Source organism: Balaenoptera acutorostrata, chromosome 4, assembly GCF_949987535.1.
Source record: "Balaenoptera acutorostrata chromosome 4, mBalAcu1.1, whole genome shotgun sequence".
Classification (NCBI taxonomy): Eukaryota; Metazoa; Chordata; class Mammalia; order Artiodactyla; family Balaenopteridae; genus Balaenoptera; species Balaenoptera acutorostrata.
The window spans coordinates 53,725,704-53,750,034 of record NC_080067.1 but is presented as its reverse complement, the minus strand read 5'-3'; the positions used below and the strand labels follow the sequence as shown (position 1 = coordinate 53,750,034).

Below are 24,331 nucleotides of genomic sequence, written 5' to 3'. Positions count from 1 at the left end.
TATTTTACACAATCATAATTGAGGATAATGTAAGGTAGTTGAAAGTTAATAATCAACTCAGCTTCAAATACTCAAAGAACACATAACCTGAGATCTGTTTGCATCGCTAGAGGTCACTGAGACTACTGGAAGGGTAATTGGAACACACACACACACACACACACACACACACACACCCATACTACAGAAAACAACAACAAAACCTCACATAAAACCACTTGAGATGCCTCCCTATCCCCATAGTATACCAACAAAGGTGAATGTGAGTTGGTTAATAACTTCTTGCTATTGTTAAATGATGAATCTGAGGCTGGTTTTTACACAGGACGAGTCAGCTGTAAGTTGGTGGATATTTTCAAAGAACTAATTTCATTGTGATAGAGAGAACCTTTTCAATGTTATTTTCAAAAACCTATTTCACCCCACCAGTGTAGACATAACTTTCTTATATTGTGAAATGAAAGAAGAAAATCAAAATTGAATTGTGTTTTTGAGAATAAACAAGAAAAATGCTCTTCATTGTTGCAGCAATGATTGTCTTCAGATCCCTTCTCTAAGATGTATACTTTTATTTATTTATTTATTTTCCCCTGCATAATTCCCCAGGTTTTCAGTTCAAAGTAAATTTTCAGGATTTTCTTTACCAAAACTGGCCCCTTTCCTCCTTCCCTCTCCTTCTCCCTCCCCCCGTCCTCTCGCACAGTGTAAAACATGGATAAAGCAGAACATTCTGTTTTTTTCACAATGGTTCATTTGTATTCTCTGAACCCAAGACTAAGGCAGGTTCTGGTGTCTAACTGTTTTATATCACCATTGAGGTAGCAGTGACATGCTGGCTGCTGATGAATAAATATATTTATCTGGCTTCTAAACCTGCATACACTGTTGAATAATGAGCAGATGTTAACAATTACTTTAAATGTCCTGGATATTTTGTAAAACTTTTATCAAACTTAGAGTGGTTTATTGATTTTGTCAGAACCATGCCTTGGGCACAAAACATATTGTCATTTGGGATTCAACATGGGCAAAATGGATGTCCATTAACATTTTAAACTCAGACACTATGGTCTTGCTTCTGGAATCTTCTGAACAATAGGTCTCTCTAATACGTCCTTACTCTTCCTGCATAAAACAAAGTACATCCACTGGCAAATTTTCTATAGCCTCACCTTTTAGGATATGGTGCAAAAAAATTAGGGCTGAGAGGTAATGAATATGAAATTTGAACACCAGCCTCATGCATTTCACGTAAACATTACAACCCAGCTCGGTGAAAACGACCCATGTTTGTTTTTAAAATAAATGAACAAAAATCTATATTCCCATGTCTCTGGAGTTATGTTTTGCTTTTTTGTTCCTTTTTGTAACATCTAGCCATTTGAGTGGAATGATACAGAAAGTCACTTTGGATTCAAATATAAAATAAGGCCATCCATCATGTTAACAATTTAATTACCTGAGTATATATTTTTCTAGCAAAAAAACCCCATTATTTGTTGTGTATCTTATTACTGAGCCATTGCCCCGGGACAGCTTGGCTGTCATGGAGCAGGCCTCGTGGTAAGAAATGGCGAGATAGGGAGCAGATAAGCCGAGCTGTCCTCTGCTGCCCTGCCAGGCCCGCTCGCGGCCCGTGTTTGCTTGAGGCCTCACCTGTGAGAGTCCCTGTAAGCTTTGCTGCGACGGCGAAATGGTGACTTGTAAAGGCAGCCACGCGTGACAGAGAGACTTAGGGGAGAATGAAATAGAAATGTGATATTTTCTATCTTCCGAGGGCCCAGGAACTAGGACCCCTGCTGCCGAGCTGGGGCTTGGCATTCGCTATCACACTGAGCTCAAGGGCAGTGGTCAGATTGACTGTTCAGGACTCGAGAAAGAGGCCAAGCACACAAGGCCCGAGGTTGCTCTGATTGTTTAAGCATCTGCCTTCCCAGTGATTGCAGATTAAGGAATAACTTCATCACTGAGGAAATGAGGAGATTAGACTGAGGGAAGTAAAGCGGAAAAGGACAGCTTCTGGGCCTTCTCAGGGCACCCCCCGGCTCTCACCAGGTGGTGGGCACGTCTGTGATGCCAGCCTGTTGTTGGCGCTTTTCTTAATCCCATGCCCTGTTACAAATAAGCTGATAAATTGGTAATGTGGCAACAATCCTATCTGCTTAGGGGTTTGATGGGCATAAGGTGGCAAGGACATTTTTTTCCTGCTTTTACAGGTTTATGCAACGTGGTGGTTGGCAGTTTGATTTTGGTCTGCTCCCTTGCAGCAAGCATTGTCAACTGAGGAAGACAGAAAACAAAGACCAGACTTCAACCAACCATTTGTACACGCTGCCTGATTCCTGGCTGGATAATGTTACAAGAGAGGAAGGTGTTATTCTTATTAAGGCTCTGAATTGAGGATAATTCTTGCATTTCAGAGCAGAGGCCTGGTAAATGATAGAGACAGTAAGGCTTGGTGGAAAACTCTGGGTATGAATTTTCCAGGTAGCAGGGGGCAAGCTGCCTAGTAGAAAACCTTTGCTTCTGAACCTTGACCAGGTGGCCCTATTGGGTCTCTCTCTCTCTCTCTTTCTCTCTCTCTCTCTCTCCCTCTCTCTTTTAATTTCAGGACACATAATTCTAGAAATAGGCTCACTCCAGTTCTTGCCTGAAGAAGAGCCGCTGATCATTTTATGGTTAAACAAATGCATGGAAGTTTCTTCCAAGCAGATTTCAGTGGAGATGATTCAGCCAACGATGACAAGGAGAGGGTCGTTTGTCTTATGAGTTCCTTGATAACTTTACAAATGCGTCTGATTTTCACAGCCAACGCATGTTTTCATAAATGGAAACAAATAAAACAGTAGGCAAGGGCTTTCTCAAAAGGCTTGCCAAGTACATTAAACACACAAAAGTACATTCACGGTGAAAGTTGGTTGAAAACAGCTGTTTTAAAGGATTTTGGGTGGATGCAGTTAACAGCGTCATCATTATAAGGCCTGAAGCGAACGTGTTACTGATTATACCCCATTAAGAAGTTGGAATGTGTTCCCACAGCACATGCTGTTTGAAAATAACAACCAACTCCAAAACACTCAGCTAAGACTTTCTTAGGGGTTGTGCAGCCTATCTATGAAGATAAAATTCTCAGGAAAATGAAAGTACATCTTATCTTAACCATTCAGAGTATTTTTAACAGTATCGTCTGAGTGGAGTTTTCCTTAACGTCTCTCACCTTTTCCCCAAACCTTCTCTGCCTTCGCCAGTCGTACACTCTGCTGAAGTTGTGCAAGAAACCAGATATGAGGAAGTTTAGGGCTTCACTTGGCTATAGCATGCAAATCTAGCTGGCCAGTTTGTTTGGCTGTAAAACGTGATGCAGTTCTAGGTCAGCCCCTCATGGAATGTGTTTGCCCTGGGAGGAGAGAGCGCCCTTCAGGGTGGGTGGGAAAGCTGTGGTGGGGTCTGTGGGATATGGAAAATTTAATAAGGACCATGGGATTACTGCTCCGAGAAGTAATATTCATGTGTTGAAAAGGCACTGTCAGAACGCCACGGAAGCAGGGCTGCCGCGTGTCTGCAGCTCGGCTGTTATTGTTCGGCCTGTGTCTGCACTGCCCATTCACCGTGGCACTGAAGGGCTTCCACAGCCACTTTTTATAATGGCCCTGAAGCCTCCCCAGGGCCCTTGGGGTTAGTTGGGAAGGAATTCAAGTCCCATACTCGGTAAGGAAAGAAAAAAAGGGCTTTTTCACCTTTCCACACATCTGAAAGAAGGGTCAGATTTCTCCTAGTTGATGAAAGAGTCACTGCTGGGGACTAACCTCCTTTCCCCACCCCCGCGGGGGCCGCTCTGGGGGTCGTGTTAGGAAGGGCAGCCTCTCCTCTCCTGCTTCCTGAGCAGGGAGGGGGAAGCACCCCGATGTCCAGGGAAGTAGGGGCGTCCTACAAGCACGTGAAACAGACAATTGCAGCCATGCTAATATAAAAATATGATTATGTAATAAGAATTTTCTTATTATTTCACTTGTGTGAAGCATGAGTCCCATCAATGGGACTTTAATAAGCTCTATAAACTTTGTGAGCCCCTGTGTCCTTATTTTTAGAAAGAGAAAACTAAGACCTACCATATATAATTTTTGTGAGCAGCACATACTAAGCATATATACAGATATGTATAGGTACAGTTTTGTATATACATATACGTGTACAAGCACGTATATGTATATATGTGTGTGTGTTTTGTGTGCACATATACTTTGTAAAAATGGATGTCAGCAGTTTTCCTACAAGAATCCCTTGGGGATTTGGGGACCGTTTGAGATTTCAGATTGTGAGAGAGGTCTAATTGTTTGCTCACGAGGAGGAGAAGGGTTCCTGGGGAAATCCTCCCCCAGCCAACTGGGAACTTTGGAGACCCTCAGGGTTAAGCTGAGGCAAAAATAGATTTTTTTAAGCTAGAGCACATCCCTGCTCAGAGTGAGCAGTGATCCTAATCTAAACACCTAGGATTCCCAAGGCTGCTCGAATGTGACCTAGGGATTCCTGAAAGGCTATTACACACCAGATCGTAATATCTGCAAGCATGGGGGTATCACAGTGCAGTTCCCTGTGTGGTAACTTCGGATTCTTTTTCCTTGATGGGACAGTCCTCAGAGGGCGGAAGGCTCTGTTCCAGCAGAGTCTTGATGGGGGCGTTCTGAACTCAACAGAGAAATCTGGTGGCAGAACCTGGCAAATGGTCTGTGCACCTGAAGGAACTGTTTCTGATGGGGACACACTTTACAAAGCGCCTTTTGTCCAGGCCGACGGTGAGTGGGGTGGGGGGGGGGGGAAGCGGGTGGAAATGGTGATAAGTTTATTATACCAAAACTTTGATGTAACAGATAAATATATTATTGATAACACTGCAACCATGACTCTTAGGAAATGTTTGTGATAACATGACACAAATATTAGTATTACCAACTATCAGTAGAAGTCATTCGACACAAAGAAAATACAGTTGATTTTGAATAAAGGGAATGGCTATAGGTGTCAGCTATGGGGCCGTGTAACTGTGTAACTATGTCTCTCGCCATTTCCCTTTTCAGTGAATTATGGGCAAGGTAAATAATTTTAAGGAATCTACATGGAAATGCATTTCAAAAACCATTTTTTTTTATACTAAAATTAATTTCTTATGCATTAAAAAAGAGAAGAGGGACTTCCCTGGTGGCGCAGTGGTTAAGAATCCGCCTACCAATGCAGGGGACACAGGTTCGAGCCCTGGTCCGGGAAGATCCCACAAGCCGCAGAGCAATTAAGCCCGTGCGCCACAACTACTGAGCCTGCGCTCTAGAGCCCGCGAGCCACAACTGCTGAGCCTGCGCGCCTAGGGCCTTGCAGCAACAAGAGAAGCCATGGCAATGAGACACCCACGTGCCGCAACAGGAGAAAGGCGGTGCGCAGCAACGAAGACACAACGCAGCCATAAATAAATAAATAAATAAATAAATAAATAAATAAATATTTTTAAAAAGAGAAGGAACCCAGGAAATTGTACCCAGACATTTTGGAGGTGAGATTTATGATTAGATATTTCAGCTTGCCAAATGGAAGTGAGCTGGAGATGGGTTCTTTTACACAGGAACTGTATTCTGTTTTATTATTATTACTATTATTTTAATAGTCAAGGTAATTTATTATTTTTTTCCTGACAAGCAAGCTATTTTTTCTCTTATTGTACAAATAATTCTTTTACATAATACATATACTCATTGTCTCCCCTCACCCCTCATTCTTCCCTTTTCCCCTCAATTCTACAATCATTTACTGAACATCTACTGTGCCCTAGGTGCAATTTAAGTTACTAGACATGCAAAGAGAAAGCAGATGGAGTTTCTGATTCTGAGCAACTCATATAATTTCTTTCGTTCAAATTCTGGAGGTGATGGAAGTAATCATCTCCTCTGGAAAACATTGTCCCCACGGAAAAAATTCTCTCTTAGAAATTACTCTAAAAGAGGGATCTCCCAACTGGGTGTTCATATGCCAGGGGCTATAAAAGATGATCTCTTAAAATCATCTTAATAAAAATATTAAGACCTGTTTTTACTTTACTGTCATATTTTAGATTTGGATTTATCAATATTATATTACTATTTATGTATTAGTACATTAGCCTAGGGAATAATATAAAAATAAGTATATACACATATTGGGGATGCATGCTGAACAAATTTTATTCACAGGGAGTGTGATGATATACATTTGAGGACTACTTTCTAGGTTATCTTCTTCATGAAGGCAGAGAGCCTCCCCATCTTTTTTGGCCCTTTACTGTGAGTGACAGTGTCTGGCACATTTGGACACAATAAATATTCAGCAAGAGAGTAAATAAATGAATGAGTAAACCAACAAATGGTTTATGTCCCTTTCCTTCAGAGTTGCTAAATAAAAGCTGCTTACTCTAATAAACGATTAACATGTGGCATATGTTTTTTAAAAGACTCATATGGAAATACTATCTTTTCCATATATTTGAGTCTAATTGTGGGTCTATACAGCACCATATTAGAGGGGAAATCTTCTGGAGGGAATAAAGACTTGTTCTCCCTCAAATCACACCTTATGGGCTACCGTGCATGCTGTTTACTTGCTTGGTCTTGAAAATAGCCTATCATGGAGCTAACACTTGAAGGAACTCAAAGAAGGTCATCTGGTTGACCATCAGTTCCTTTCTAGGCAGGACGATACAGACAAATAGGTTTGCACTCTAAACAATCTTTACATCCTCCCCCAGGAACCTATTTAAGTGCTGGAATTTGGGTGTACTTTTAAATATAATGATTATTTGACCAGGAAAAAATATGGTAAAGATAAGCTCCTTAGGCTTGTTGAATGAGCATCGCTTAATAGGGTCATCCTTTTCCTCTTCTTTGTTTCAGTAGAGAGGACGAGGTAGGCTTTGTGACTTCATGGAAAGCTTGGAAGTATGGCAATGTAATACAAAGGAAATAATATGCAAAAAATCCAGAACAACCCTGCTGGTTAACACTCTGATGTTTTCTCTGCAAATTTGTCCCTTTTACCATTTTTACATTTAGGGTTCAAAGAATTCTTTTTGCAAACAAATAGAGCATATGATTTTGTTATGAGACATGATGATCACAATGATAAAATGACCTTACATCTACCTGGTATGTGCTTCAGAGTTCATGAAGCATTTTTACACTGGTTCTCACATCTAACTCTTACAGCCAATCACTACGTGTTTCCTAATTTTATGGAGGAAAAAGTGGAAATTCCAAGAAGTAAGTGACAGAAGCAGGCCCCCCTCCCCACTCTTTCTAAGCCCAGGGATATTTCCTTTACATCAGTACTTCTGACTGTAATGTGAATGTGTTTCCCTCAGGCCTTGTTAAAATGCAGATTCTGACTTGGCAGTTCGGGGGTGAGACTGAGATTCTGCATTTCTAACAGGTTTCCACTTGATGCTGATGCTTTTATCCGTAGTTCATACTTTGAGTAGCAAGATTCTGCGTCATAACTGGTTCCTATGTGATGTGGTTAAAGACAGGCTTGCTGAGGAGCTCGGTGTATAGTGCGTTTAGGATAATGAGAGCAAAAGTTTCGAAAATGGTTATCACTGCTTTTCAGCTGAGCCATCACAACAATCCCAGACTTTGGTTAACATCTGTTCCCTTCCCCGCATCTTCCTCCACTGCCTTTAGTTTTTTTCTGTCTAAAATGCAGTCTCATCATGCCATTCCTAGCTGTAAAGACCCACACTGGTACTCCATTTCCAATAGGCTGAATTGCATCTTTTGAACACTGCATGTGAGGGCCTTAAGTCTGCCCCTTTACCCTTTCACCCTGCTACAAGCCTACACCATGGCCACACCCCTCCCCATCCACATCTGCTTTATTCCATCCACCCCAAATACAACATGCTTGCTCTTTTCCTTTCATGGAATTTCATTTCTAAATCGGTTCCAGTTCTTCACACAATTATTTGTTTATAAACTTCTCTCATTAGGCTGAGAAAAGTTATAAACAACTATGTTTATAAACTTCTTACAAGGAATTTGTGGGGTATTAACTTGTGTGTTTGTGTGTATGTGTGTGTGTCCGATACTTGGCGTTCTTTACATAAGGAACATACAATAAATATTCGTGGAATGGATACACTAGATGCCTGATACAACCACAATCATGTTGGATTAATATGTGAGACTGGCGAATTGTTCTAAAACTTGAAAGAAAATGAATTGATTAGGTTCAGAGAGTTGTCTGGATTTTACAACAAATTGCTCAAGATAATCATTTTATGGTTAAGGAAATGCATGAAAACCACAGACATATCAGAGCAGTTTATTTAGCTGGTCTTGACCAATGAATAACATGTTTAGAGTAAGAGAGAAAGATGGCTCTAGCTTTAGATTGTGCCTCATCCCATGGCATGTTCCAGAGACTTTTCTCCCCCTTCCTGCCAACTTTATTTCACTCAGAAGAGTTATAGTTTGGGTGACTTATGACCAATAATGATAGCTGGCCCATTTGTCTTTCTCCCCTCTGCCTCTCTGTCCTGTAATTTCTATCTGTGGGACAACTGTTCATTTCAAAGAGATCTCTGTGGAAGAACTTTAAAGGGTGGTGCTTTTAAAAATCTTGACCCTTTCATAACAACAATAAAACACTAGCCTTTGGTTTTGCAAGCAAAATAGCAGAGCATTTGTCTTTGGGGAAGCAATAGAAATGTCAGTAATCAAAGGGGTAAGCTTGTTTTGTTAGAACAGCAGTACTGGTTAAGAAAAGAAACAAAACAACTAGTCACCAGGTGACCTTATTGTTAATTAAAATGTAGATTAATATTGAATAGGATTTATAAGATGTACTTAAATAAGTAGATATTAACTAGATAGCATTTTCTTTGATTTTGGTATCACGAAACAAAACTATATGTGCATACAGTTATATTTTCACACCCACAGACACGTATACATGTACATATACAAACATGTAAAATATCTTTAATTTCCTGGAATGAATTCTCAAGCATTTCTATTGCTGGGAATCCCCAAGGCTCCCTTTTTCTTCTTTTTCTCTCTTTTCTGCTCCCCCAAATTTCCCTTTTTGTGCTTCTACCACTATCACCCACTTACCCACTCTTCTCTCCCCTCATATGTATCACATATTTCCCACTCAACAACTATTTAACAGGCAACTTGCTCTGGTCTTCATATGCGCAGTAGGAGGAGGGAAGGGAGAGTGGTATTGAAAAAATTTACCCTGTAAATTCCAATGTTTCAGCCAGGCAACAAGACCCTGATTCTAAGTACAAGGCAAAGGCATGACTCAAACCACAAGAAAGATTGGGATTTGTGGTCAGGCCCTAGCCTGACTCTAGGTTGCTGAGGTCTTGGTATTACGGTGGTAGATGAGGTATAGGGAAGCAGAGCCCCTGACCAATTTGGAGGAAATGCTTAGAAATTCAAAGTAAAGACCAAGTTAGAAACACACTTGGTGAACTAAACCAACCCTGAATGGATCACTCAATTTAATTTTTATCTAAAGTTTTGTCAAACAGTGAGGCTAAAGACTGTTCTACTTTTTCATTGAGAACCAACTCAGGTAAGTACACCTGAGCCTCCCAGGACAGGGGATCAGTGACCCTCTACTGGGAGGAGTTGGGAGTGGCCAGTAGTGCAATATAATTCATGGTTGGAATGTCCGTGTTTTCAAAGTGCTGAGTGTTTTCCAAGTGTCTTGACATCTCTGGAAAGACTCGAGAGTGAGTGAATCACTCGTCAGAGCCCTTACTGCTTCCTTTGGACCACTCTGGCTGAGACTGCTCTAAATGCAGCTCCCTTTGACCACCCGGCTTCCCCCTTTTCTTATTTTGTTGTCTGTCATCCTAACATTTTGGTTATCAAAGAATTAGGGAACTAATATGAATAATCTCGCAGTTGTATGGATGAACCTAATGAAACTTTACATCCAACCTTTGGAAACAACGTCCATAGAGTAATGTTTCTGAGATTATACAAACGCTTTTATTTTCTGTGTTGACTTTTATGTTACCACTCTCAAAATAAATTTGGAAGCCCGCTAAGTATTTACTGCATTAATTTGGCACACTGTGGTTTAAAATTTACGTTCAAGCACTAGAAATAAATTGGTCCTCAGTTGTAGGCATTTAGGATTGGATCTGGATTTGCAGAACTGAACTTGTCTAAAATGTAGACTGACCAAATGACCAGAGATTTTGGCAAAGTCAAGAGTTGCCTTGGAGTGAGCACAAAACTGTGATGGCAGCCTTGGGAATGTCAGGAGGCTTAAGGCTAATACAGCCCTTTAAAGAGAGAGCAAGAAATGATGGAACATTTGCTTACATATTTGTACAGAGCCTGGTGGAAAATAGAAATATAATGTACAAATGAGATCCCCAGGCATCATGTTTGTAAAAATGTGCCATCATTCATTCAACAAATGCTTCTTGAGAGTTTCCTTCGTTCCAGGAACTGTGGTTGGTGCTGTGTTTATAAGTGTAGCATCTACGATGCTTCTTCACTAAAAGAATCTTGAGTTCGTCCACTCAGAAATACTTTGAACCAGGAGAATAATTAAGATTTCTTCAGGGTTAGGAAAGGAAACTCTGAGACTGCCATGATTAATGGAATGGATCTGAGTTTTGCTGGAGCAGATTGCATAGGAGCACCTCTTTGGGAGAAACCCTGGTTGGAAGTCAAGAAGAACGGATTGTGGTGTGAGTTCCCTTGTTACTGTCTTATTTAGTAGTTGGAGCAGAGTTCACGTCTGGAACCCCTCTGAGAATTAGCCATCGTGGAGAACAGAGAACCAAGAGGAAAGAGAAGTGATATATATTGAAAGGCTTAATCTGAGCTCTTGCCTGTCTTCAAAGGAAGCTTCATTTGTAAAGGACATGCATGATCCTGAAGAAAGGACCCCCATTAGGCACTGCAGAATTCATGAAAGACTTTATGTCCAAAGCCTCTGGTAGAGGGGGGTTAAGGGACTTGCTCTGTGCCCAATTGGGAGGCACGACGGAGCGGGACTAAAATTCACCTCTTGGATCCTTTGCTCAGTAGAGCACAATTCCTTTCTTTTACTATAAATTAAGATTTATCTGACAAGATCCTTCCACATGGGAAACAGAAGAATTAGAACCTGGCAGAGCAGGGTTCACGCTCACTCGATTTTGTTGGCTTCTTCTCTCTTATTCACTTCTTTGTTTTGGGGGAGGGGTTATATTTGAATTCTCTGAGTGCTTATAGAGTCAAGGACAAAATGAACTATCCTTGAAAGCTACTAAGGGTGAGGACCAGAGAAACACCACTGAGGCAGATCAAACACACATATCCACATCCTCTCCTACTCTATTGTGTTTGAAAAGTATCCTCATGATGTAAAAGAGCAGAGGAAGCCTCAGGCAGTGAAAGGAATCTCGAAACTCCTAGAAAATATGTGATGTTTGTGTGTGTGTGTGTGTGTGTGTGTGTTTACCATAAATTGGCTCATACTGTATCTTTTTTTTTTTAATTTATTTATTTATTTATTTATTTATTTTTATGGCTGTGTTGGGTCTTCGTTTCTGTGCGAGGGCTTTCTCTAATTGTGGCAAGCAGGGGCCACTCTTCATCGCGGTGCGTGGGCCTCTCGCTGTCGCGGCCTCTCTTGTTGCGGAGCACAGGCTCCAGACGCGCAGGCTCAGTAGTTGTGGCTCATGGGCCCAGTTGCTCTGCGGCATGTGGGATCCTCCCAGACCTGGGCTCGAACCCGTGTCTCCTGCATTGGCAGGCAGATTCTCAACCACTGTGCCACCAGGGAAGCCCCCATACTGTATCTTTATGCAGTGTTTGTTATAGTTTTGAAATTTTGTAATCCCTGAAATTTTATTTTATTACATCTGTACTAATTAGGATTAGGTATACTTTAAAATATTTTCACTACAAACCAGTTTAATCTGTAGCTCACACTGGATATGTAGTTTCTGGAGCCTTAGATCTGTACAGCTGTTTTAACCATGTGACCATCCACACGTGCAAGCATGTGGGCACACACATTATCAAATGGGAGCAGTAAAAAAGAAAAAAAGGAAAAGAGTGAAATCAAATAGTGTATTTTAAATTGGTATTTGTGTTTCATTGGAAAACTAAGATATTTACCAGGATATCAATGTTCCAACACAGAGAATGACCTTGGGACGTTATCAAGCCCTCCTGCTCACAAGATACGGAATACTTTAAATATTCCAGGCATGAGATTTTCCAAAAACAGACCCAGTGACAATACCTGGATAACCATTTCAATCTTGAGCAGATTTCGATAATGAAGACTGCTTTGAACATTTCACCCCATGAAGAAAGAAAATGCCTACTTTCTCTATTCTGTTTAAGAATGACACTTTCTATAGCAATCTGTTTTGAGGTCAGATCAAAGGGTGCCAGGTAGTTTTGACTTCTTGTTTTATTTAAAGTCCTTACCTTAATGTCACTATTCTGGGCCATCCACACCATTTTGGCAGGTCGTAGGATGAACATTTCTCTGTACAAGGTCATGCTTTGGATACCCCAGAGGATACTGGCACATGCACACGCACACACACACTCACACACACACAAACTTACATCTGTACCTTTCCAGTATAAAGGAAGGACTTCATTGTGAACTCTCCCTGAAACTTGGTTACTTAGCCCAAGTATTGCCCTGCCTGTTTTCTAACTTTTTTTTCCTAAATAAAGATTGAGCCAAAGCAAGAATAAAAGTTTTTTTATGGTTTCAATATGCTACTTCCTATTGTGCACTTTGTGGAGTCATGGCTTTTTATTTCAGCTTATATTGTATATCAATGCTCACTTTAAAGTCCATTATGAGCTCTGGAATCTGACCTGTCCAATAGAACTTTCTGCAGTGATGAAAATGTTCTATAATCTGTGCCGTCCAATATGGTAGCCACTAGTCCTATGTAGGTATTGAGCACTTGAATGTGTCTAGTGCAGATGAGAAACTAAAATTATTCTTTACTGAAGTATAGTTTATTTACAATATTGTGTTAGTAGTAAGTTTTAAATTGTACTCATTTTAATAATTTTCAGTATAAATAGTCACATAAGGTAAGTGACTACCGTATTTGACAGTATAGCCATAGATCATTTTGTCACATTCATATAGATCTAGAGAAACTTCAACATTTATATTGTAGCCTTTTCATGTGAAAAAGCTACTCCTTTGGCTCTGTTTAACATTATTTAATTTGCCTCTAGGATTTGGATTCTAATCTTGTCCTCCAGGGTTTATCTTGCTCTAACCTTTTGATTTTTCTCTGCTCAATCCCCATACTACCCTCAGCTAGTAGCTGTTTTTTTGAAAACTTACATTTGGAAAAGGATGTAATGCTATGAAATAGGCAAATATGCTTAGTTCATGAAGTATATAAGTTTACAGAATGGCTTTCTTAGATTTCTAGTTCTTATGATCAAATTTACTTGAATTTAAACAAATAATGTTTCTCGAACATGTATCTTTCCTTTCTTGAAAATCAGACAGATTTTAAAATGAGCACTAATCCTCACCCAGCATTAAGGAACTTTGGAGAGGTGTGACTCATTCCTTCCTGCCCGTCCAGATTTAGAATGGGCTGACTTTAGTAGCCTCCACACAGCCATGACTTAGCACATCAGGGACAAAGCTCATCTTCCTCCCAGGGTTTCCAAGAACTAAACTGCCAGTAAGTAGGAACTTCCTTCTGCCCTTGCAGGGCTTAGGATGAGCAGTAATTCTCCAGAAGTGGGTAGAATGTTGAAGCAGTAAACATGCAGATTGCATGCTGTCCCCACCCTGTACTTCACACATGCCGCCTGAGACAATAGTCCTATAGAGAAACTGCAGGCTTCCCAAGTACTACTCACAAGCTTCTTCTCTTTACTTAGAGACCAACCAGGATCCACAGAAGACATAACTGATACCGCCTAGATAATTATTGACTAGTTTTAGTATTAATGATGGGGGCTGCATTCATTTTCTCTTCCTGGTTGTGTTTCATCGATGTAGTTTGCTTATTTCTATGTAGAAGCATGATGGTTTTCACTCCTTGCGATGAGAGCTTCAGCGACCCAGACAAAGGTAATTTGCTCGAGTGCCCCTACCTCATACAGGGCTTTAACATTTCGAAACATTCCCTTTCAAATTCATCTTTGTGGTTTTGAATGTGCAGGTGGGGTCAGATGGACAAAATCGTATAGTATATTTTGTATACTTTTGCTTTTTGACAGATGCTGTGAATTGTGAAGATGCCTTATTTGTGACAAAGGGGTGCTATGGAGATGCGTCTTTATAAATATCTAAATGTTCACATAAAACAGCACGTGGGCAGCTAAAAAACAACTAACTCCACCTTGTTTGTGTGGAAGCAATTTTCCTCTTCTGTAGCTGTCTACCTCTTTTCATATGCCTGTGTCTTGGGGAGATAGATGCTTCCAGCAGAAGTTAATGGGGTAAGATATCTCTCTTCATCCAGCTTGCTCCCCTCTGCCCCATCTCGTGCTCTTCCCCATCCTCTCTGCCTCCCCTCCCCATCCTCTCTGCCTCCCCTCCTCCCTGCCTTCAGCAGATGTGAGGGAGGTAGAGTTGACCTCCCGCACGCGGTGCCCACACCATGACCCTTTTCTCTCTGTTGGAAAAGTGTGAGGCGTGGGATGTGGGGAATTACATTGCCAGACAAAGAGGAGATGCTCAAAAGTGTATGTTGAAGTCAGTGTGCGGCCACTGACTTTCAAAGGTCATGGAAGGCTAACCAGGTGTGTAAATGATTTGTGTTCCCTTTGTTAGCACTCTTACTGTGAAGTCGCCATCCACCTCCAGCTTGGGAGATGGTCTCCTTCGTGTCCACATATAATTTAAAACTTATACCAGGACCTTATCAGAATATATCTTAGGGATTATCTTGATACATAATATTTTATCCTCATTTACTGTTATGTTTCTTTAATCATAAAGAATGATATTTTCTCTCTCTATAACCAGGTTCCTTCTGTCCCTATTTCTCTCACCACAAAATATTTTGGGGCAGTGGAGAGAAAGCTAGACTGCGTTTCTGTCACTAACTAGTTGGGCGGTGCTTTGAAAGGGCTGTGCTAAGTAATCACTATGGTTTCTTTACCTCCAAGACTCTGCAGTTCTATTCCTTCCAGAGCCTAAGAGGCACCCCGATTCCCATCTCAGCCACTTCTTCTCTGTCTCTCATGAATCATGTGAGACCCCCAGCAGTCCCTGGGTCCTACTGTGGGAGCTAATGCACTTTCATAAGCCTCAGTAGGGACTCTCTTTGCATTTAGCAATGTGAATTCATACCGCCAAAGGGTTAATCTTCCGAGACTAAATGCAGATTGGGTAGAATAAGAGAAGATCAATGGTTGTACCTGGCCATGAGTGGGGTGTTCAATCATGCAGGTTTCTAGCCAGATTTTTAGAAATCTGCATCACAGAAGTCACCTGGGTGTCACACCCCGAGGAACTCTGGGTTAATGTGTGGTGAACAGAAATATCAAGTTTATGCCCATAGGATAGTGTTCATTGGCATGAGCTTAAGCACAGAAAAAAAATGGCCTTGATAGTGTTAATTTTTTTATGGGCAGTTGCACCATGGCTGGTCTTGGAATGTTATCAGCACTGTTGCAGAACTAAAAATGTTACCGTGAGATGTTTTAAAAGGGCACTAAATATCTGGTTTTAAAACACAGGCGTTAAAAGCAGTATAAACTTGGAAAGTCTTTTTTGGTTGTTGTTGTTTTAATTATGGAGTGTTAAAGCTGCCTTTTCCTTCCCTTTCTCAATAAGCAGTTGTTTGGCTCGGTAAGCTAAATGATTCTTTGATGATATGACATTGAGATGCTTCTGCTTTGACAAAAAGATGTCTGGTGATGAGACCCTGCCCCCTTACCAAGACACTTTGGCTTCACAGGCCGTGCTCAGAGCTGGGGCTGCACACTCCCTGTGTGCTGTGCCAAGGACAGTCCTTTGATGTAGAGGGAGTGGCTCTCAAGGAGGATGGACATCATTTCAGACTGCGACCGCTTGAGTTGAGCGCGTGCTCAGAAAGCCAACTGCCATACCAGGGGCACCTGTCCCTGGGGATAGCTGTCCTCTGGGATTGACTCTCACTGGAGAAATGAGACTAGTCCCTACTACTGTCCGCAGAGAGAGGGGTCTCAGGACAGGGACGGTGGTACCTCACACGTAAATGCGGCCAAGGAAGCCTCAACTTCTTGTCCTCACTTTTAAAACATAAAAGCGGTATTATAAAAAAATTGAAAAATTGAAAACAACTTTACTCTCTTATGTTTGGCTTGACTCCGCCTGATTAGCTTTCTTACCGTTTCAACTTTTTCTTGCTTAATATTTTATCCTAAATATGGGCCTATGTTTTCCCATTAACTTTATAATTATTATTTCAATTATAGGTGTTAGTCTATCTGTGTACAATAGTTTAGTTACTTTCCCCCCTATTATTAGTCTCTTGCATGATTTATAATTTTATACCATGAAATGTAACACTACAAGTAAACTAACAAATGTAACTTTTACCTGTCATTGATATGCATTTAGGAAAATTTCCAACAATAGAATTATAAAGACAAAAAGTATAAACATCTTAATTGTTTTGTACATACTATACGTATTTTATGTATCTGTATCTATTTCTTTCCCTGCTTTTTTACAGGGTTCTAACAGTTTTCAAAGCCTCTAGCATACGAGTGTACTTACTTGCATTCAATTTAATATTTAAAGTATATTTTAATATATAAAATTTAAAATTATAATTAGATATACAAATTGTATAAATTGTATATATATACATATCTATATATATATATACAGATATAATATGGAATACTAAAATTTCTTTGTTATGAACTTCAGTTATCTTGAAGATGAGTAATTTGTTCATGTACTTAGGATTTGTTTTTCTCTTATTTGAATATCTTTTCCTGTTCTCTCTCTATTCTAGTTTTTATAAATTTGACTTTGCAAGTTAGCTAGATGCCAACCCTCTGGTATAATTCATCTTTTAAAACTTTATCATTTATTATCTGGATTCTGATGCTAGACGCTAGGCTAGTACATTGTTCCTTTCTTTTTTTTTTTTTTTTTTTTTTTTAATGAGGATCTTGAATCAGATGCGTATGTTTTGATTGATTGATTGATTGATTGATTTTGGCTGTGTTGGGTCTTCGTTTCTGTGCGAGGGCTTTCTCCAGTTGTGGCAAGCGGGGGCCACTCTTCATCGCGATGCGCGGGCCTCTCACCGCCGCGGCCTCTCTCGCCGCGGAGCACAGGCTCCAGACGCGCAGGCTCAGCAGTTGTGGCTCACGGGCCCAGCCGCTCCGCGGCATGTGGGATCTTCCCAGGCCAGGGCTCGAACCCGTGTCCCCTGCATTAGCAGGCAGACTCTCAACCACTGCGCCACCAGGGAAGCCCCATTGTTCCTTTCTGATTGGGGGTCAGTGAGTTTGTAAATATTTTGTATTATCCATTTTTATTGTGTGTGCTTGAACGTACACAGTGAAATAACTCCTTTTTAAATGACCATTAGGAAAATGCCCACAACACCTATGCTTTGGGCCAAGTGAGTGTGAATAAAAATTCGATAAATAGTTTGAAAATTTTAATATATAAAAATGTATATATATGATATATATATATAAATTATACATATATACATACGAATATGAAGGCAAGATTTAGACAACACTATTTCTGGTCCACTTAATGGCAAGCTGTGTCATCATGAAGCCTACTCTCTTTTTAAAGTCCAAGTAAAACTGAAGACACCAAAGGTTTAACGTAACTAAAAAGAGCACCGAAGAACTAGCATAATTAGCTTTAGGTGTCACAGAAGTCTTATACAAGTTGAGGAGCTCCTCAAGGCGTACCTGAACGCCAGAGGTAAATGATACCTTCATTTTCCTGGCATCAAGTGAGGCTGGGGTCAGAAGCCCTGTTACAGAGAGTGGGACCAGCACTTTTACTAGGCAGGGTGCCGAAAGGTTAGGAAACCTGTTCTCATTTGGCAGGAGATTACCTGGAATCCGGTTGTGTTTTCTGCCATGGTTAACCTGTAAAGCATGGTGATAGTTTTCATTTTTCAGTCACACCATGGGTGTGTTTTGAGTTCATCATAACTAAGCCTAATGCGTTCGAACTCGAGCATTTTGTCCACGCCGTATTCCAAATTTGTTAGCAAGGAGATTTTTTAATAGGTGACTTCTATTACAACGAATCAATCAGCTGATATTTTTTCTTTTTCAAGCTGGATGCAAAGATGTAAGATAGAGAAATCAGAAATCTTTTTCAGAGAGTTAGAAACTTGGCCCTGGGATGCCAACCCTCATTTAATCATTAACTTAACATGCTACCTAAGGTAGATACAACATTCAACAAACTCTCCACGCCTAAGCATATTAATCTTGGAAAACGAGGGCAACCACATAATGGCAGCCTGACCACCAAGGAGCAGCATTAGAACATGCAAGTAAGCGCATGGAAAATGGGCTTTGGTGTACTGAGAGTAGCCCCACTCACAGTATTATGATATAGTAATTTTATATATTATATATCTATATTACAGTAATGTATATAGTAATAATGCAAAGTATTATTCCAAAACTGAATATGAGGTGCTTATTCCCTTTATTCCTTAAAGAACTCCTTGACAATTCAGCACCTTGGTCTAACAATTCCAGACTTGACTTGCTGCTGTTTACTAATTAAATCCACTCAGTAATTAGAAAGAACTCGTGAGTCTCCCCTGTCCCCATCCCCCTCCCTGCCTGAACTTCTTAAACAAGCATTGGGTGTGTGGTAAATGGTGCGTTTTAATAAATGTTTTGTAAAGGCCAATTATTCAGTCAATATTGAATCCTGTGATAGGAAATACAGCTGCGTAGCTACAGGGAAGATGTCTACGTACCGTTGGCATCTGTTTGCTAGGTAATGTTCTTAAACGGCCTGGCCTTCCTCCAAACTTTGATTATTCATAAATCTGTTGAGTGTGGTAAATTGCACTATTAGCGTTTAATCTTTTATTGAAGCAAACTCAGGAGACTGAAATCTATTTGCTTTAGCAAGCTTGTTCACTGATAAATATATGATTTAAAATTTTCCTTTTGTGAATTCCTCAGTGCAAGAAAAACACAGCTGGGCACGGCACAAATCATATTTATCTTTTCATTAACTAAAGTACAAGAAGATAGTATCATTGGAGGCTTATAAGGAGGGATTGCTAAAGAACAGTCCTCCTCCTGTTTGCACACCCACTTGAGAAAAGCTTTCCAAACAAGTATTTGAGATACTTGTGAGAAAAGCTGGTTGAATCGTCAAAAGAAGACCAAGGGAATGTATATAAGGTAGTTGGATTTCAGATAACATTTTTCCCCTGAGTGTTCAGATTGGTTAAATATTAGAGGAAGGGAGATAATGACACTGTTTGCCGCCATAAACTTAGACATATATCTTTTTTCACAAGGTTGGTATGAAAGGCATATCAAAGATTTTCCATCCCAGATGCTTTAGTTTCAGTGTGGTAAAGGGCACTGTAGGTAGAGAAAGATTGCTTGGCTCTGCCAGACAGGGACATAGAAACTTTATGTAGACTTAATAATGGATATGATTTTTTGCTTCTTGTGAAGAAAACAATAAACTAATTGGCTGTCATTGTGGGATTTTTAAATACACATATTTAAAATTTTTCAGCATTATTCCCTCTGCTAGCAGGAAGGTTATGAAAAATTCTGTGAGATTTTTGAGGGTGCTTATTTGCAATGTGCACTAAACCAGGCCATTAGGGGAAATCTTCCTGAATGGAATAAGTGACTTCTGGCTTACATGTGTTAACAATAAATTCTTCAGTTGGGAGAGTAAGATGAAATTACAGGAGTCTTCCCCAATTTTCCCTGCATCTCTGGATCACGAGGAATGACATTGTGTTTCTCTAGTACCTCCAACCCATGGCAAAATGGCATATACACAGTAGGTGGCTAATAACTACAGATTGTGTACTCTTGCAGAACTGTTGGACTCTGCAAAAATGGACTATGCTATAGATATGTTCTTCCGTCACCTTCCTGCCACACCCCAGGAGCACTCAAGAAGAAGTAGGGGGACTAAAGAAGGGAGGCTCCTTTCCAGCCAAGGGCAGCAGAGCTCCAACCACCTTGAGCTCCACCCTGACCCAGGGCTCCCCCCAGATAGGCTAATGCTCCATCGTAAAAGTGGAACAGCCTGGGCCGGGGTTAATCTCTTCCCTACTGCCCACCCTCCAAGGCTCATAAGTCCCTTTCCTAAATAGAGCTAAAAGAAGGCAAAGGCAACTCCATCTTGCCTCAGTTTACCTATCCTAGTCAGAGTCTCCGAGAGGCCAAAATATTTTCTGTTAGTGATGGCATTTATTAAAACATTAGCTTACTTTAATTAAAACTTGTTTAAACTGTCATCTGCTGGTCTGTGGATTCTAGGGTTTGTAAACTACTTGTCCTTCTTATTCTTCTTTTATTTTAAAATTCACCAACCCAATATTAAGTTTTTTCTTTTTCACATGGACGTTTAAGGATGGTATTGGAAAAGTAAAGATGGGTAGTTAAAAATCACAACTAGTAAAATGAAAGGTGTTTTCTTAATATCATTCAGCCCAACTCAATATAAAGAGAAGAGAACTGAGGTCATGAGATGTAAAGACAGTTTTTCAAAGGCCACATGGTTCATGGAAGGGCAAGGACTAGAAACCAGGCCTCGAGCCAATACTTTGTCAACTTCCTTGTTTTTATCTGTATGAGTAACAGAAACTCCAAAATAGTGGCTTAAAATTTAAAAGAAGTATGAAGGCTGGCGGCCAGTCATGGGTACGGCAGTTCTATGTTGTCATTAGGAATCCCGATCCTTATAGCCTCCTGCTGTACTGTTATTAGGTGTGACCGCCACCCGCACGTTCTCAAGATGGTTGCAAAGTGCCAGCCATCTTGTGCACATTTTAAGCAAGAAAAATGTTAAGAACAACAAGGAAGAATGGTGCATGCCAGTAAGTCAGTTCCCCTTGAAGGGCATTTCTGGAAGCCCCTACCCAGTGATAACTGTATATCTAATTGACCAGAACCAGTGCAGCTTCAAGACAAGCTGGGAAATGTATTCCTTCCTTCCTTCCTCCCTCCTTCTCTCCCTCCCTCCTCCTTTCCTGCCTGCCTCTCTCTCTCTCCCCCACCTTCTTTCATGCCTTAAATAATATTGGATCTATTATTAGTAAGGTCAAAAAGAAGAATTGATATTGGGCAGGCAACTTTTTGTCTCTACACCCCTATGTTTCGTATTAAGCAATTACTTTAGGGTTTGGAAGCATAATATTTTACAATATTTTTTCTTTAATGGTATTTCTTCAAATTGCCAGTATGAAAACACCAAGTATAATATGGGATCAGATATCGCTTTATGTGAATGAAACAATGGGAGGATAACTTAGGAACTATCATGTCTGAATTGTGTGTTGTCTTTCCCTGTTCAGTGAGACGTTGTTTCCATTGTTTCCATTGGCTTGAAAGTGAGCCTGGCAATGAATACCACGCTGACCTCACTGAGGCATGCTTCGTAGATAACTAATGAAGACCATTTAAATATTTAGAAGTAAATAGCAAATAGTTTGCTTACTTCACCCTACATATTTTATGGGTACATAATTTTCAAATGCCTGAAATTGCAACTCATATTAAGTAATTTAGGTTCATGACTAACAATGACAGAATCTCTCAGGCCCTACTGAGAGGAAGTAAACTTACTAATGCATAACTTTACCAGCAGATGCATTTGTGGGCAACACTGAGGAGAATTTATTTGCCAGTATCTTCATTGGTCATGAGATTTATGGTGCTGTCTGGCTATGAATTTGTCTCTAACTAAGGTTAGTTTCTTTTGTTAATTCCTTTTATTTATGTTGATTTTAATCTAAGATAATCATTTCGAGTAAGAAATAAAGTGAAAACCCTCCTGAATGTCAGACTGGCAGCTGTGTTCCTCGTAACTAGCACACTCTGTGTATAGTGTTTGTTCTTGGCAGGATACAGATTAGAGACTTCTGGAGACATCAAGGAGGTTTCGCGAAGCAATAATGCTGGGAGGCTCCCACACCCGGAAATCCATTAGTGTCACTGTGTCCTCTTAGTGGAGAATGGCTTTACAGCCTGGCGCTCCTGACTCCTTAGCCATTGACTACCCCAGTGCCATAGTGAAGAGGAAGAATTGGAATGTGATATGTCACCTGGTATGCATGGGAAAAATGTAGTCAATAATGGGGTAGAACCCAGCCTCTTCCATTAGACCTTTCGTAAAGTATTTGACTCCATATGCATTAACTTACCACTTTGTTCTCCTTCTGGTGTTCTCTGATGTCACACACCCCTTCACTCCAATCTCTAACCTGAAAAGAACCTAACAGCAAGGCTTGTGAGCCTGAATCTTCCAATGATTATCGCTGTGTCAAATTCCAAACTCACCATTTTGAAAATTGGACCTTTACAACGACAAGTTAGAGACAGTAATATTAGTATCTATAAAACATCAGAGCACTTCTTAAGTGTACTTTGCCAGATAATTGTTGCACATTTTTGCTATCGAGCAAGAATATTGTGAATATATTGATTTTCAAATGACAGAGTGTCTTTGGAGCCCATCTCTGCCTGCACGCACGGCACGTCCGGCTGCCTGTCTGGATTCCATCATGCCAGCTGCCATATCTTATCAGTGCAGAGCCCTATGAAGAGGATCCTATATATTAGCCACAACATGACCTGTGTGACCAGGATCAGCCCCGCCAATTACCCCACTGATGGTGCAGTGATTTAGAATGAACAGCTCAAGGATGCCATTATTTACCATATATCATAGCCCAGGATAAGGTTGACAAAAATCTTTCCCCAAAGATTGGGGTTTTATATATCAAGAATATTGGCAGCTGAGCTTTCTCTAACTTCTTTCTGTTTTGCTGCCGCTTAAGCAGATCCTAATTGGTAGAGATCCTGACAGGTCCAGCTCCTGACTAATATAACTACTCAGAGCAACAGTTAGTCCTGAGCATGTCCCCAGCCAGGCTCCTGGCAGGAGTCCATGGGAATAATCTCCTTCCTTTGGCAGCTGCCTGAACGACAGTCTATGGAAAGGATGAGAGTGGGTCTCTGTTTAGCACTTTAGGTTTAAATACTTGTTCTTTACGTAGAAAGCTTCAAAAACTTGTGAAAAATAAATAAATTAAGCCAGTATCGTATGTGCTGATGTGGACATTGTATTTGAAGCAGAGATGCATCTCGTAGTGGAAGGGAATGAGATGCTACAGGAGAAATGGCGCCTAATTATCTGTGTGTCTTAGGTAAGTTACTTAACTTCTTTGGATCTGTTTCCTTATCTACTTAGCAAGCGTTTGGATTAGATGGCTTCTAAGACCCCTTCCCTTCTAACATTCTGTGGTCCCATTTGGAGTAGATAGTTTCAGAAATGCAATCATATTTGTACCTGACACTTCGCTGTTTTAAAATTTATTGGTTTTTAAAAATTTATTGCACCATTATTTCCACAAAGTACCTGAGGCAGCTTGCAAGAAAAATACAGGTACCAAAAAACAAAAAACAAAAAAACAAAACCCAAGACTATTATCATAAGAGAAATACTGAAGAGTAAAAGAAGAAGGGGGAAGGCAGCATATTTAATAACCAGTTCTGGAAAGAACTATAAGAAAGTACTGACTCTTTTATCTCTGAGCTTCCCAGCAACCAAAGCAAAAATTTATGGAAGAGAAAATGGCACATGGTGGTGTTTATTTTCCCATGTTGCATGTTAGATTCAAATTTTCCCCAGGGATTTAGAAGTTAAGTATATCATGACATTGGGAAAAATCTACTTAGATTTCAGGTTTTAATACTAGGGCTATCAATCCTGCACTTAGAATACCTAACATCTGAATCTATCCTGCATGGAAGTGTTCATATTCCTTTCAATCTGTTAATTAATACCATAGTTTATTTTCCTATCTCTACATTTACTTTAACTAGCGTCCTGGGCCAGAGTTGTTTTTTTCCACATGGAATAAAAAATAGTTTTTGTTTGTTATCTTTCTGTCAATGTAGTATGAAATTTAACATATTAAAAAGAAGCAAAAATAATTTTACTTAATAATAAATCTTTCATTAAGAGTGTAGGATTTATACTCATGTTCCCCTATTTCCCCGATTCCTTTATGCTAAATCAGGGAAAGGGACATTATTAAGCAAGCAACGGGTCCTTGTTTTTAGCTATTATAAGCAACCTTTTTTTT

The 24,331-nt window shown here is 40.2% G+C and overlaps 1 protein-coding gene across 7 annotated transcripts in view; it reads left to right on the top strand.

Moving 5' to 3' along the window:
- Nucleotides 1-24,331, top strand: part of MECOM (MDS1 and EVI1 complex locus) — a 294,031-nt gene that overhangs the window by 88,716 nt on the left and 180,984 nt on the right. The gene's annotated exons all lie outside the window — the stretch shown is intronic.